General features: G+C 28.9%; 1 protein-coding gene across 2 annotated transcripts in view; it reads right to left on the bottom strand.

Moving 5' to 3' along the window:
- The window catches only part of LOC142325187 (uncharacterized), a 168,070-nt gene that overhangs the window by 106,232 nt on the left and 47,627 nt on the right, over positions 1-14,211 (bottom strand). Inside the window, exon 2 of one of the 2 annotated variants that reach the window (XM_075366619.1) lies at positions 8,497-8,584. The exons of the other annotated variant lie outside the window; for it this stretch is intronic. The gene's annotated coding sequence lies outside the window, so the exon portion shown is untranslated. The remainder of the gene's footprint in view (positions 1-8,496; positions 8,585-14,211) is intronic. 2 annotated transcript variants of the gene reach the window in all.

The following is a 14,211-nucleotide window of genomic DNA, read 5'->3' as shown; positions in this document are numbered from 1 at the left end:
ACTAATAAATTTATTTTCTAGATGTAAACTTTCCTGGGTCGTTTATCAACTAACTCTTATTTTGATATCTTCATTATTTCTTTTTTATCCGTTGTAATTTTGGTTCTTAGATAAGAATAATATCTATTATATTTTATTGTTCTGACCCCATAGGAGAAGACATCGGCCTTGTGACGATCCCGGTCGCCAATCCACCCTCTCCGTTCCTAGCCTTGATAGGCTTCAAGGAGGTCGTCTTTAGGTCCTCTAAACCTGAAAACACATCTCAGTTATCTGTTTGGCGTCTGTCAGGATGCCACCGATGCAAATACCTCGGCAGTTATTTTCATTAGTATTTACATAATCTACTATTGTATTTACATAACTTACTATCGCCTTCGTACGGTCTCTTCCAACCACGACCACCTACCACAAATTACAACCCTCAACTATCAAATTAACCGATTCGCGAAAATGCTCGTGCCTTCCTCTAACACCGAAGATGTTACACAGAAACCTTTCCCCATATTTAACTACAGACTATGCACTCAGATCATTACTTGAGCGAGTCTTTTAAATACCAAAAATAACATTCTCATACCAGCAGAACAAGTTTGATCACAACAAGGATAATTTTGTCCTATTATTCAATTTTATTCAAATTCTTCTTGATTTACTCAAAAATCAAGAAACAATTTCACAAATTTAATAAGCTTCTAATGAAAACACACCATATCTCTCTGTTCTGGCTCGCTTTCGACAGCAAGATCAATGCCTACATCCTCCCACATTATACTGTCCTGTTTTACAATTTCATTTATCTTTATTTTATTTTACTTTTCTTATTTATTTAAATTTTATTTTTTAATCTAGCCAATTTAATTAGAATTTAATTTAATTAGTAAATGGAATAATACTTGTGTGGATGATAAAAATTAGAAAACATGATGGAAAAATTGAGGATGTGGGTTGTAAGCAAGTATTTTGAGATAATATGATTAGCATTCAACAATAATAGAATACTTCATCGAATTAACAAATAAAAGGTTCACCATCAGACATAATAATATATTATATATTGTTTTCTATTTACTCCGAAAAACATCATTTCTTATTTTCTTTGAAAACCTTGGGTTATATTAAAAACTTGTTTAAAAATGTTATTTATTTTATAATTATATTAGATTTTTTTCTAAGGAATCTTATAATATACTTGAAATACAGATAGTCTTACAATAGTTTAACAGCAGACTGGAAGACATGTTTTATTGAGATGAAAGATTAATGAAGGAATATATATTATTTTTATACGTTCATTTTTTTAACAGGTCCTTCCCCTGGTGAAAAGAAGTCCTTTATATAATTTCAGTACAGAAACGGGAAAAATTAATCCGTTAGTTTACAATATTTTACCAATGTTTCTTATGACTATTACGCAGTAAAAGACCTGAGATACAACAGGCACTAGTTAGAATAATTTCTATGCGTGCATATTCTTTATACAGTCTGTCCCTGTGGTGAAAAGACTGAAGGTTTTACTTGCATGGTTAAATACAATCTGAATTCCAGTGGGCTTGGAATGCTGCTTTGTAACTGTGTATTTTACTGAAAGAAGAAGGCAACGGGAAACCACTTCACTCTTCACTTAGTATACCTGGCATGAATTCTTTTTATTCTTAAATAGAGCTTACAATTTTTGGGAGTGACTTTTGGCTTATTATAAGTAACATACAACCGTTACCATTATCAAATTTAACCGTTTACATGTTTATTTAAAAATGTACGTGTATACAGGAACTAAAAATTATATAAATATTAATGATATCACCGAGATACATTTATTAATATCCTGGCCTAACCATAGAGTAAAATAAATTTTTCATTTAATTATTTATGGCTCAATTTTTTTTCTGTGTTAAAATATAAAACCTAAGTTGTCTGTGATCGTGGATTCTAAATATTAGATCGTGGGTACCGGTGTTCTTTGGTGGTTGGGTTTCAATTAACAACACATCTCAGAAATGGTCGACCTGAGACTGTACAAGACTACAACTTATTTACACTCATACGTATTATCCTCTGAAGTAATACCTGACGGTGATTCCCGGAGGCTAAGGAGAAAAAAGTTATCTATTGGGGAAAAATAAATTTAAGAATGAATTTTGAAAATCTAAGAGTTTAATAAAAATCGGAAAGATTATTAGCGGGTGCAAAAATTCCTAAGGAAACAGAAAAGAATATATTAATTTTTATAAGTTTCTAAGAAAAAAAAGTGTTTATTATAAGAAGTGTAACATTTTTATACCTCACACAGTACATAACGGAGACCATTGTAACGCCAATGCTATGCAGTCTTGTTTTACAGGTTGCTATATAAGTCATTTCTTCTATGACATATCTTACCTCAATAAAACGATATGCAGCTCTACTGTAAAGAATTTTAAAACGTTTATTATTCATTTTTACGCTTTTTAAATTCTTCCTCATAAAATTAAGCATTATTTAAAAATTAAAATCGTTAAAATTTGTTATTTAACTACCTAAAGACTATCATTATTCATTTATTTATGTTTTCTAAATAATTTATATCAAAAAATTATGTATCTACTTCCTTCTACGAACTAACGGAAGTATTGTGATCTCCAAAAATTTCGGTTTCCAGATTTCAACAGTAATATTTATTTTGATCATGCCTGAATCCATTTTGGCTAGTTTCGGTGTGACATCTGTACGTACGTATGTAACTCGCATAACTCGAAAACTATTAGAACTCGAAAACTATTAGCCGTAGGATGTTAAAATTTTGGATTTAGAACTGTTGAAAAATCTAATTGTGCATCTCCTCTTTTGTTTGCAATGGACTGAACCAAAAGTGTCCAAAAATGCACAAATTCCAAAAAACATTCAATTTTTGACTTTTTCTTAACTACAGTGATAAGCCCTCATTGAGACCTTTTCAACAATATATCATAAGTGGTACTTATTTTCATTGGTTCCAGAGTTATAGCCAAATAAAATTTTAACTAATGAAATATTTTGGTCTTACAAAATCAAAATGATCTTACAAGATGTAAGGCACATCGGTTCGAATCAGATTTAATCTCCTTTTTTAATTTAATTATATTGATTTATTAATAATTAATTATTAACCCGTGATTGTAAAAAAAAAATTACAATAAATAATAGTTCAATAATAACAATAAAAACAAAAAAAAAAAAAAATCAGTTGTTGTTAGGGAAATAAAATTTTATGTACTTATAAAATGTGTATGTAATTTAATAGGCATTACTACATATGTGTATATGTAATAGATTTGGAGAAACATCGAATTATTTATTATTACTGAAAATTATAATTTAGAATCGTATTATTTTTTGATTTTCTAGTATAATATCTGTTTAATTTTATTTAATTATTCTAGAATTTCTGTTTAATTTATCTACATTAAAGTTAACTACAGAGTGACTGAAAAATAGACCTTCACAGGAACAACATGTACATTGAGGCATAAATTCCCGACCTTTAATAAATTTAGATTCAATTTACTAAGCGTTTGGTACCGTTGGTATTAATACAGTTGTAAAAATTAAAGTTCCACTTACCAATAATGTTAAAAATATATATCCGAGTACTTTGGGAGCCGTTACTCTATCATCAGGGATTTCCCAAATTATTATATACTTTGTTTAATATTAATTAATTATTAATAGGTTGGTACTATTTCATTTAATATTAACTCAATTTCATAATTGTAGTAGTAGTAGTAGTTGTAGTAGTAGTAGTAGTAGTAGTAGTAGTAGTAGTAGTAGTAGTAAACATCTTAGGGACGTTACAGTCTTATTGACGTACAAATTAATTTCATTTCTTGATGACCGACTACTATGAACGTAACAATTTTTAATTTAAATATGATTATACATTTGAATTTGAATTAGCATCTTATGGGAAATCCCTGATGATGGAGTAACGGCTATGAAAGTACTCGGATATATATTTTTAAAATTGTCGGTAAGTGGAACTTCATACACTTTAATAAATTGCAAAAAATTCTTATCTTTTAGTTCATTACTCCTCTGATATTGTCGGGCAATATTCTCCCTAAGTCGGAGTTGATCATCATTTCGTTTATTTGTTTTTTGTTGCCAATCATTTAATCGCTTGATATTGTAATTCTTCTGATCTTAATTTGCGTACACGTTCTATAGTTTTCAAATTTTCTCTCTCTTTATATTCATTATCCTGTCTTATTTTTTTTATTCTTTCCTTGGTCTTAACGTTTTCTTCCTCTTTATATTTATCATCTTCTCTTAATTTTTTTATTCTTCCCTTGTTCTTAACATTTTCTTCCTCTTCATATTCATTTTATTGTCTTTTTTGAGATATATTTCTTCATGTTATCTTTCTTTTTCCTGTATGATTGTTTCTTTTTCATTTTTGATTATTCACCAAATAATCCAATAATAAAAACTGAATATTTTACTCCGTTAGGTCGAAATTAACATTTGCATCCAGTATACAGGAATTCACTAAAGGGAATAGTTAAATTATTAACTTTTACTTATACGACACATCAGAAATCTGAAAATTTTGTTAATCAGCAACTCACGAAGATAAGAATTGTGTAAATATTTGGTGTTAATAAAAAATAATATTTCAGCAGTTGTGTAACTGTCCACTTTATTAAAGAATTGGAGGATCGTATCTAATTTTCAAATGAAATAATTTTAAATCAAGTACAGCAAAAAATATGTATATGTAATTTAATAGGCGTACAAGGAAGTCATGTGATGTCCACATCAGTTTTTTTTTGTAAAACAGTTGCCCAATTTAATTTTTGTTAAGAACTTTTTTCATAAATTAAAACAGATTTATTTATAAAAAATCCGGTTTAAATGGCAATGCGTAAATATATATTCAAAAAATGCCCCGTAACTGAAAAAATGATTTTTGATAAAATTAAAAGTAAAATAAAATTTCATTTTTCGTTTAAATTTTTGCATATGCACGTCAAGCAGAATGATGGTGATTTAAAATTTTCTTAAGATATGTTCATTTAAATTTTCTAATTTCTGGCTTGATGTGGTATTGAGTCACTTTTTGAATTAAATAAGATAATATTATTATTAAATTAAAAAAATATATGGCTGAAAAAAGTCAAATTAATTTTGAGTTGTAGGTGTGAAATTTCCATCATGGGTTTTTGTTTTTTTTTGGAGACGACATTCTTAAAAAGGTATTTTTTTTTTCAAATAAATATGTAGTGTAAGGGAAATCTGGAAATCTTGTTTTTTCCCTCTGCTGTTATATCTAAAACGTATAAATTAACTGTCTCCAAATTTCGTAATACTCATTCAAATTCCGTAGTTTTTATTTCAATAAAAAATACTTAAAAAATTATATACGCTATATTTATAAAAATTATAATTAAAACATATACCGGATGAATATAAATTTACTTTTTTCCAGCGAGTTTTGCATATTACAAAATACAGAAGAATAAAGAAACTATACTTCATGCTTTTTTTTCTGAAGTGGTTGTTAAACGTTGACCTCTCTCCTCAGTCATATTCTTTGTCGGGATATGACCCCGAGAAACCTGTTCTGCATGCAATAACCCAGCCAACGTAGATTACTATTACGAACTTAGCGCGGTGTGAAGGGCAAGTACCAGTAATATATGTTGAGACAACACAGACTAACAGAATGGCAATTTAAACTAAGTACCATCACCTGTAATAAAGCAGTCCTTTCTTAATAGTTGTTTCCTATAATTCATACTTTATCCTATCGTTTGAATATAATTTTTAAATATGTTTGTAATAAACTAAAAAAATTGAAATCTTTCAGTATATTACGCTATAATTAGATATATTAAAAACTAAATCTTTACTTTTTGTTAAATTAAAATAAAGACTGACAGATAATAACATGAAAATTAAAATTTTCTTGAAGGAATAATTATGTTCTGAATATTTTCCTAAACTTTTAAGTGAGCTTTAGCAAAATCGAGTAATAGTTTATTTGTCAAAATCTACTTGAAAACATTTGTATATTTAACTTTACAATTAACTGTTATAAATTAAATCATAACAAAGGAAATTTCTCTTATTTAATTATTATTAAAATATCTACCTTTATAACTTATTTGATGTATCGCAACGATAACTGGTTCTGATGAATTATTAGTTCGTATTTACATTAAATCTCATGTGTATTAACTACCGTAATTAAAAAGGTTGTAGATGACCTGACATGAAATAAATCACTCTCGTAACTAGCATAACCATTCTCAAGATAACAAGTATCCCATGCCAGAAATACTAAGTAGTGAAGCGGTTTCCCATTGCTTTCTTCACCTAGTCAAACATACAGTTGCACGTCATTACACAAAGCGGACTGAATGCAGCAGGTGTTTAGATATATAATTGACATCTTTTTTCTGTTCGTAACAGGGATTACCTGTATAATGAACGTCATTAATTTCAAATAAAGTAACTCTGACTAGTGTCTTTTGTACCTAAAAGTACTTTCCGTGCATTACAACCATTAGGAAGATCAGTAAAAACATCGCAAAGTAACAAAATGTATCCTTTCTGTTCACAAACAGGGCAATAAATAAATTTTTCTTATTTATTAAAAAAAAATCTTGTGTGATTAAATAGAAATAAAAAAGTTTTTTTAATTTATATTATATTTTCATTTATGAATTTCAGTATAATAAAAAAGAACTATTTTTATAATTTTTATTTTTTAGTTTCATCTCTTCAGTTTTTCGTTTAATACTATTCTTTATAAAACTAGCATTAAAGAGAAAAGTTTATACATCGATATATCCCAAATAAAGATGTACTTTAAAATAGTTCTAACTGGTTGGAAGCCGATTGCTTGAAGAGTTCTTTAATGCTATCTTTTATATGGAATCAATCCCTCTGAATGGTTAGATATAATTTTTTACTTTCAATCTTTTTTTTAATCTTTAATCCCTTTAATTCTCTGGGATGGGGGTTAGCCTGTTCTTGCAAAACTATGCAATAGGTGTACAAAAATCTCAACCTTTAGATTGAAGGTTTTATCGGGTAAAACCAAGATTTTTATCCTTTTAATATATGGCAATATTTACAGGAATATTCAATAAATCCAAATATTGATTTTTAATATTATTAATACAAAAGAAGATGAATTATAAAAAAAAAAAAAATCATGTAATTTTATATTACATAATTTTTCAATAAAAATATTATTTTTTAACGCGAGAAAACATATCAGACTGAAAACTATTACATTGACTGTGAATTCCACTTTCTAATGTGAACGCTGACGGCTTAACGATGTGAATGTACATTTCTTAACCTACTTCAAAAAAGGAGGAGGTTTTCAGTCCAGTATTTATTAATTCCTTTTATGTGTGTTTAAGCCTTTCAATTAATAAGCTGACTTTGAAATTTTTTTTGTTGAAGGTATAGTTCCTCTGTTAATCCCCGTTGTAAGTCTTTTTATTACATGTAGCTTAGTTGTAAAACATTTTAAACGATAAATTTAATTGTCTACATAAACCACTCGAACATATTTTCCGTTTATTCATTTCGCCATTATTGCCTAGTATTAGTTTAATAGAAAGTGTTTAAAAAATGTTGGTGTTTTAAAGCTATTCAATATTTTTTACATTTGATTTACAGTAATAAATCACAAACAAAATAAAAGAGTACTCGCACAGTTTTTTCTACAAGCGTTATTTCGTCACGCAACACACATCCAACTGATAGGAGAGTTTGTCCCATTCTAAACCAGCATGAAATGGGTGCGATAGCGGTTTCAATCCTATATCTCATATCGGGTAGATCAATAGGTAGCGGAATAACAAACTCAAAATCCTTTATAAAACTTCAAAGGAAAAAATTACGTGGGTCGGATCTGGTGACCTTGGACGCAATCGCAAACAAGCTCTGTCATCGGATCGAAACGAATTGATCCGACAGAAGGGGAAACGTCATTCAATCGATCCCAAATAGAGTTATGGCTGAGGAGATGCACCATCTTGTTGCCAAATAAAACACTCTGATCCATCTTTTAGTTGAACGCAGGATATCTAAATAAGTAACTCCTGTTACACTTTTTTTTCTCTTTTTTTTCCCTGGGCCAATACTTGATGGTATTACGCCACCCAGGGGAGTGTCCGTTACTCTAATTAGCCCTCCCCACCTACCGGCAATATCCTGGGATGGCAGGTCGGGCTAACCGGTGGCTCTTTTGAGGTTTCTTTCATTTTTGTCCTTTATGGCACCACTCCATACCTCAATGCCGTGGTGTGGCCCATGGATCTTTTGTTATTTTTTATTCCTACCAAACACACCCAAGGAGTCCTCAGCAGATCATTGAAACCAGCACACTCAGCATCCTGGCTCTCACTGCTGAGGCTGTCCACCCCACCTAACAAACTAGTACCCCATATTTCTTTCATCTATGCTCTTTTGCTTTAAAACTGTTCTTATGTAATCAGCAACCTTTTTCCATTTTACCTCAGTGTCAAGCATATAATCAACTGTTTCCTTCGGCGTTTTCCCTCTAATACCTGCATACTGCCTTAACTCCTGCCATTTGTGGCACCTCAAAATGGTATGCTCAACACCATCTTGTTCTACACAGTACATACACATAGGATGATCTCTTTTGGCAATTTTATGAAGATATGCATTGAAACAACCAATGCATATGCCCTGTTAAAAATTGTGTAACATAATAATCCATTTCACCATGACGCCTACTTGTCCATATTAATATGTCTGGTATTAATAATCTAGTCCAATTAGCTACCCCTACATCCAGCCATCTTTGCTGCCATAAGTTATATATCTCTTCTTTTACTTCATTATCTGTTCTGCCTAAGTATTTCTCAACTCTGTATTTAGCGATAAGATCTATAGGGAACTTGAGATCCTGTTACACTTGCTTCAGCAAAAAATAACGGCCCGTAAAATTTCAGTTTCGATACTAAACAAAAAAGATTTAATTTTGGGGAGTCCCTTTTGCAATGTAAGAGTTAATGGGGATTTTCTAACTCTCAGATTCGGACATTATACTGGGTCATTTTTTCACTAAGTTAAAATGTAGACTCATCATAAACATAATATTATAAAGAAAGTGCTGAAACATTTCGATTAAGAAGTCGGCACGCACAGACATACTTGCTAGGCATTAAAGCCTGTAACACCTGTAAACGGTATGGACGCATATGTAAAGGGTTTACTTAAAAAATTCCACATTGTCATTACTTGCACGGCTAGTTCGCGGATGGCCTTCCTAACAATTTTTTTTAAGATTATGCAGGAAAGATTCCTTAACAAGTTCAATAATTTCTTCAGTAACACTCGGTCATTCCTTATTCTGCCCTTTATACCGACAGCCTGTCGTTTCGAATTATCACCTGGAGAATTACAATTAAATATTTTATGAATCGAAGTTGAACAGTAATTACAAATTCAAATTTAGCAAACTGCAAAACTCGAAGAGTTTCTGTTCAAGAGTCGCCATATTTATTACTGGCGTTGTCAAGCTGAAAAATAGGGAATTTATGGCCATGCGCCCAACTAAAACTGTCCTTTTTGTTCTTTCAAAGTTAGGCTGAAACCCTATTTCCAGTCCATGTGAACGTTCTACTGGATGGATCGGGCTGATTTTTTAAAATTTTTATTCTTCTCGGAATGACCAACAGATATGATATAAAACGTCATCAGACCCAAAATTTGAGTCTTCTCTGAGAATTTCTCAAAAAATCCTCATTTATTCCTTAATTGAGGAACTTTTCTTGGTTATTACTCACAGGAAAATCACTTTGAAGGTCCCGTCGATGCTTGAGATAACTGCGTGCTCAAAACCTATTTTCAATGAAATAGATAAACAGTCCAATGTTTCTTTCTGGCTGATTAAGAGAAGGAATATTTAACACGACCAATCTATCAGTTCAAATATTATTATTACTTTTTCGGGCCTAAACTCTTTTTAATGATTTTTTAGTGGGTCCCATGGAACCAAGCCAAATCTTAATATAAAGTATGCGTGTATTCACGTGCGCGTGTTTTGTAATTAAATATAAAAAAAAGTTTTTTCAATTACAATAATTTTAATACTTTTCTTTTCGTACGATTGTAGTAAGCCGGTTAAACTAGTAAGCACTAATACTGAGTAGGTCATTAAGAAAGTTTAATGGAAAATTATGCGGTCATGCAACCTATTTGAATAAATAACAATAAATTTTTCACTTCAACTTACTAGAATTGAGGTCTGGTTTTGTATTATAAACTGCAGAATCATTTTAACTTTTCTCTGTAAATATTTGAAATAAATAATTTTTTTTATAGTTTTTAAAACGTAAAAAGTAGTAGTAGACTACATTAAACATAATAATTGATTTCTTCTGATAAGAAGAAATTAATTATTGAGAACGCGCTAATTGAGAACGATAAAGTTAAACTGAATTTTCCTTATTTTTCCTGAAAAATAAATGTTTTGTTATAAAGTAATTTTTGAATAATAAGCAGATTATTTTGAATGTACTGCTTGATTACCATAATAGGAAAAAAACAGTTTCAAAGAATTAATTATTTTTAAAAATGATGCATATTTGTTTTTATTAAACAGACCAAAATAGGTTGTATTTCAGTATAATACAGCAACATACAAAATAGCTTATAAATGCTGCTAACGAATACGCAGTAGATTATTTATTGTTAGAGAAAGGCACGTTTTACTCTCTCTAAACAAATATATTTTTCTTGGTATAGTATAACTCATTAAAATAACAAAGAAGTAAATCAGTTTCTACAAAGATCTTCTAAATTCTTCAATGCATATTTAAAATGATTTATAATAAGAATAATAAAGCGTGTGATCTTACTTCGAAGTGATAATGATACTACTACGCATGGATGACAGAGATTTTTTCGAGGGTGCGCAACCCCTTAGATTCTAAGCAGTAATTTGTTCATTATCCCATTTCTGGTATGACGAGAAAGGTGATTATCTGCGATCACGACTCTGTTTACACTGTTATTATCTAGAAGTTAACGTACAAAATATTTCCTTAAATTAGAAATTACTTTTAAATGGTAAATATTATTAAATGATTTATTCCAACAAGTTGTTCCATTTGATATTTTCCAATATTTATCTTTTTCACTTTTTTTTTTAAATATTAGGATTTAAAAATGTTCCCTATTTAATCCTCACAACTCTCAAGAGGTTCTTAGTTTAGGTTCGGATTTTCACATAAAAGATTCTGATTCAGCGCGTTTCTTAGTTCGAAGCTAATAAATGTTTTTGACTTAAACTGTATCATTACGATTCAAGATAATTGATCTTGTTTCATTTAAATAATTAATGAATAAAGATTTGATATTTAATTATGGAACATTAGTGATAAAAGGCACTAATAAATAACAGTCATAAGGCGCACTGATTAAACCTGTTTTTTCTTTCTTTTTCAGAAAATTATTAACAAAGGAGATGTATTTTCAATTCTATATTAATTTTTTTTTAACTGTGATTTAAAAAAGATTTTATAAAATTACTGAAATTTAATTTTAAAATCACCGATATCAACAGAAATTTTCATTAAGTATTTTTAAAAAAAATCTTTTTTTTTAAATTTTGAATAGAAATACGAATCGTAGAAAATAATTTTTCACTATTTTCGTTGGGATTAACAGTTTGACGTTCTTTTGGTAAAATATTTTGTTTGGTCTTTATTTTACATGCTCAGGGAGAATAAAATATTAAAGTACCTTCAAAACTAATAATTTTTTTGAACTTTTGCTCGAAGTTCGTTTCCTGGTAATAAAACTAACAACTAGAAGAATGACGGATATTTCAAATATTTATTTTTTAATATTATTATATTTTAATAAAAGAAAGATACAATATTTCATTTTTTTCATAATAAAATATTACTGTGTAAAACTATAAACCATTGACCCAATTCATTTTAAATCAGTATTACACATCAACGTATAACTCTACCCTACCCAAACAGTGCGGTTTTCTATTATGTACTGTAAACTAGTCTAACCTAACCTATTTTCTATACATTCATGATTAGTAAATATTTTGTTTTTTAAGGTTAGCTAAGGCGTTTTATGATTTTATGTCTTTTTTCTTCAATGCTTAATAACAATAATAATTTTATATAATATTATTTACAAATAATTTGTGATAGTTAAATTTTGTAACACATAATTTCTAAATCAAAAGGTTAAGATTTATGATTCTTTAATATTTATAGATTTCAAATTGTTGATTCTTTATTATTTTCTTTTATGATAATTAATTTTTAAAATGTTATAAAATTGTGTAGTGATAATACACCAGAAATGTTGTTCCAAAACGCCTTTATTATGTCAATAGATTTTTGGAATATGTACGATTAAAAAAAATTATCAACTTTAAGTTAACTTTTACTAGATTTTATCAAAATCCTTTCGAAATAATAAATATAAATTTCGAAAAAAGGAAAGAAAAATTGCGATTTCTGGATGCTCGATTTCCCAACCGTTAAACGAATACAATAGCTTCACGTTTGCTAAATAATAATTTTAAAGTTAGAAAAAAAGTTTTTTTCAAGATTTTCACATACCCGCCAATCTTCCTTGGAACGGTTAATATAAATATATATTCTTTATTTTTTTGACACGGCTGTTTGGGAAATTTTATTATATTATATTTTGGAATTGCATACCAAGTGGGAGATTAACTTAATTAGTCGACGGCCTACGCATCAGTGCTATCTACTAAAAAGACTTTACGAGTTTTGTTCTAAGAAGATAAGATATGAATTTTGTAAGCAAAATCGTTAGTTAATTTTCCGTCGTATATTAGAAAATATTTGTGAATAGAAAAGGAAAGCAACAGTGTACGTGGATGTGCAGTTAATTTTCCTTCTATGTAATATATAGGCTGGACTTAGGTCCCGTACAGTTCTTTCTGCAGTCATATAGTTAATTGTCTGTGTCTTCCTGGAAACTAGCAAACAGTTTATTATCTTATTCATGAAAAATAAAATGTTTTAAAACATTTATTAGTTTTTATTAGTTTATTATATTTTTTATCGGTAACAATATAAAGTATTATTTTTTTTTATTTTATAAATTTGAAACAAAAATCCTGTATAACTACAAAATAATATTCTTAAGCTATATTTTTTTTATTCTGGTTCTTCGGTACAAATTTTTCAAATTTTCCCTTTAAAGAATTAGTAATCTGTTGCCAATTGTTTTTCTACTAAAATGGTGTTGATTTCAATTAGTTGAAATTTAAATAAGAATTGAAAAGTGTTATCTTTTAATTTAATTTCTTGAAGTCGGTTTAATTTATTTAAAATTTTTTTGTATTACATTAAACCTGTGTAATTTTATTGTGCAAATCTTTGTTATTTTTACATATTTTTAGCGGATTTCCAAAAGAATTTGGAAATCGCTGTTGTGCCCGGTCATGTTTATACACTTATATATACATAAGATATTTTCATCCGCTCGATCGGACGCAGCAAATCTTAACCGATTTTCACGAAACTTGGTGGGATGATGAAAACCTATTGGAAAAAGAGCCCGATTGATTTTCAAGCGAATCTGTTCACAGGAACCCTAGTTAGAGCCAAAAAGGGGGTTTTGAGTACATTTTCAGTTTTTTTTCCTTTCTCCTATTATGGGATATTATATCATACACTTAAACTAATGCTCCATGAAAACTACAGCTCCATTTAAGTATACATCAAAATATTAAACTAATTATTTTGAAAGATAATGTATAATAAACATTATTTTTAAAATTATAACAACAATAATACAGACCAAAAAAGGCAAAATAAATTAGCTTAATATTTAAAATAAAAAAAATTAATAAAAAATATTTTAGAAAAAGCTTGCTAAAATGTACTTTCAATAAAATTGTACGTGCTGCGACCTAGCGTATTTGATTTATACTTAAAGTGGAGCTTTAGTTTTCACGAAAGCATTTATTAAGTACATAATTTAATTCGGTGGTGACAGATAACGGAGAAGATCCTTTTTTGACCTTAAATTGAGCATAATTAAGAACTCAACCAATCTTCATCAAATTTTAACATGTATAACTTCAGGTACACTAACACATCATATCTAAATTTCAATAAAATTTATTAAGTTATGGAGATTTTCGAGCCACAAATTTTATACACAGGCCTATTATATATATATATATATATA

Source organism: Lycorma delicatula, chromosome 5 (assembly GCF_047948215.1).
Source record: "Lycorma delicatula isolate Av1 chromosome 5, ASM4794821v1, whole genome shotgun sequence".
NCBI classification, from domain to species: domain Eukaryota; kingdom Metazoa; phylum Arthropoda; class Insecta; order Hemiptera; family Fulgoridae; genus Lycorma; species Lycorma delicatula.
The sequence above is the reverse complement of the archived record's forward strand: the minus strand, read 5'-3'. Positions and strand labels throughout refer to the sequence as shown.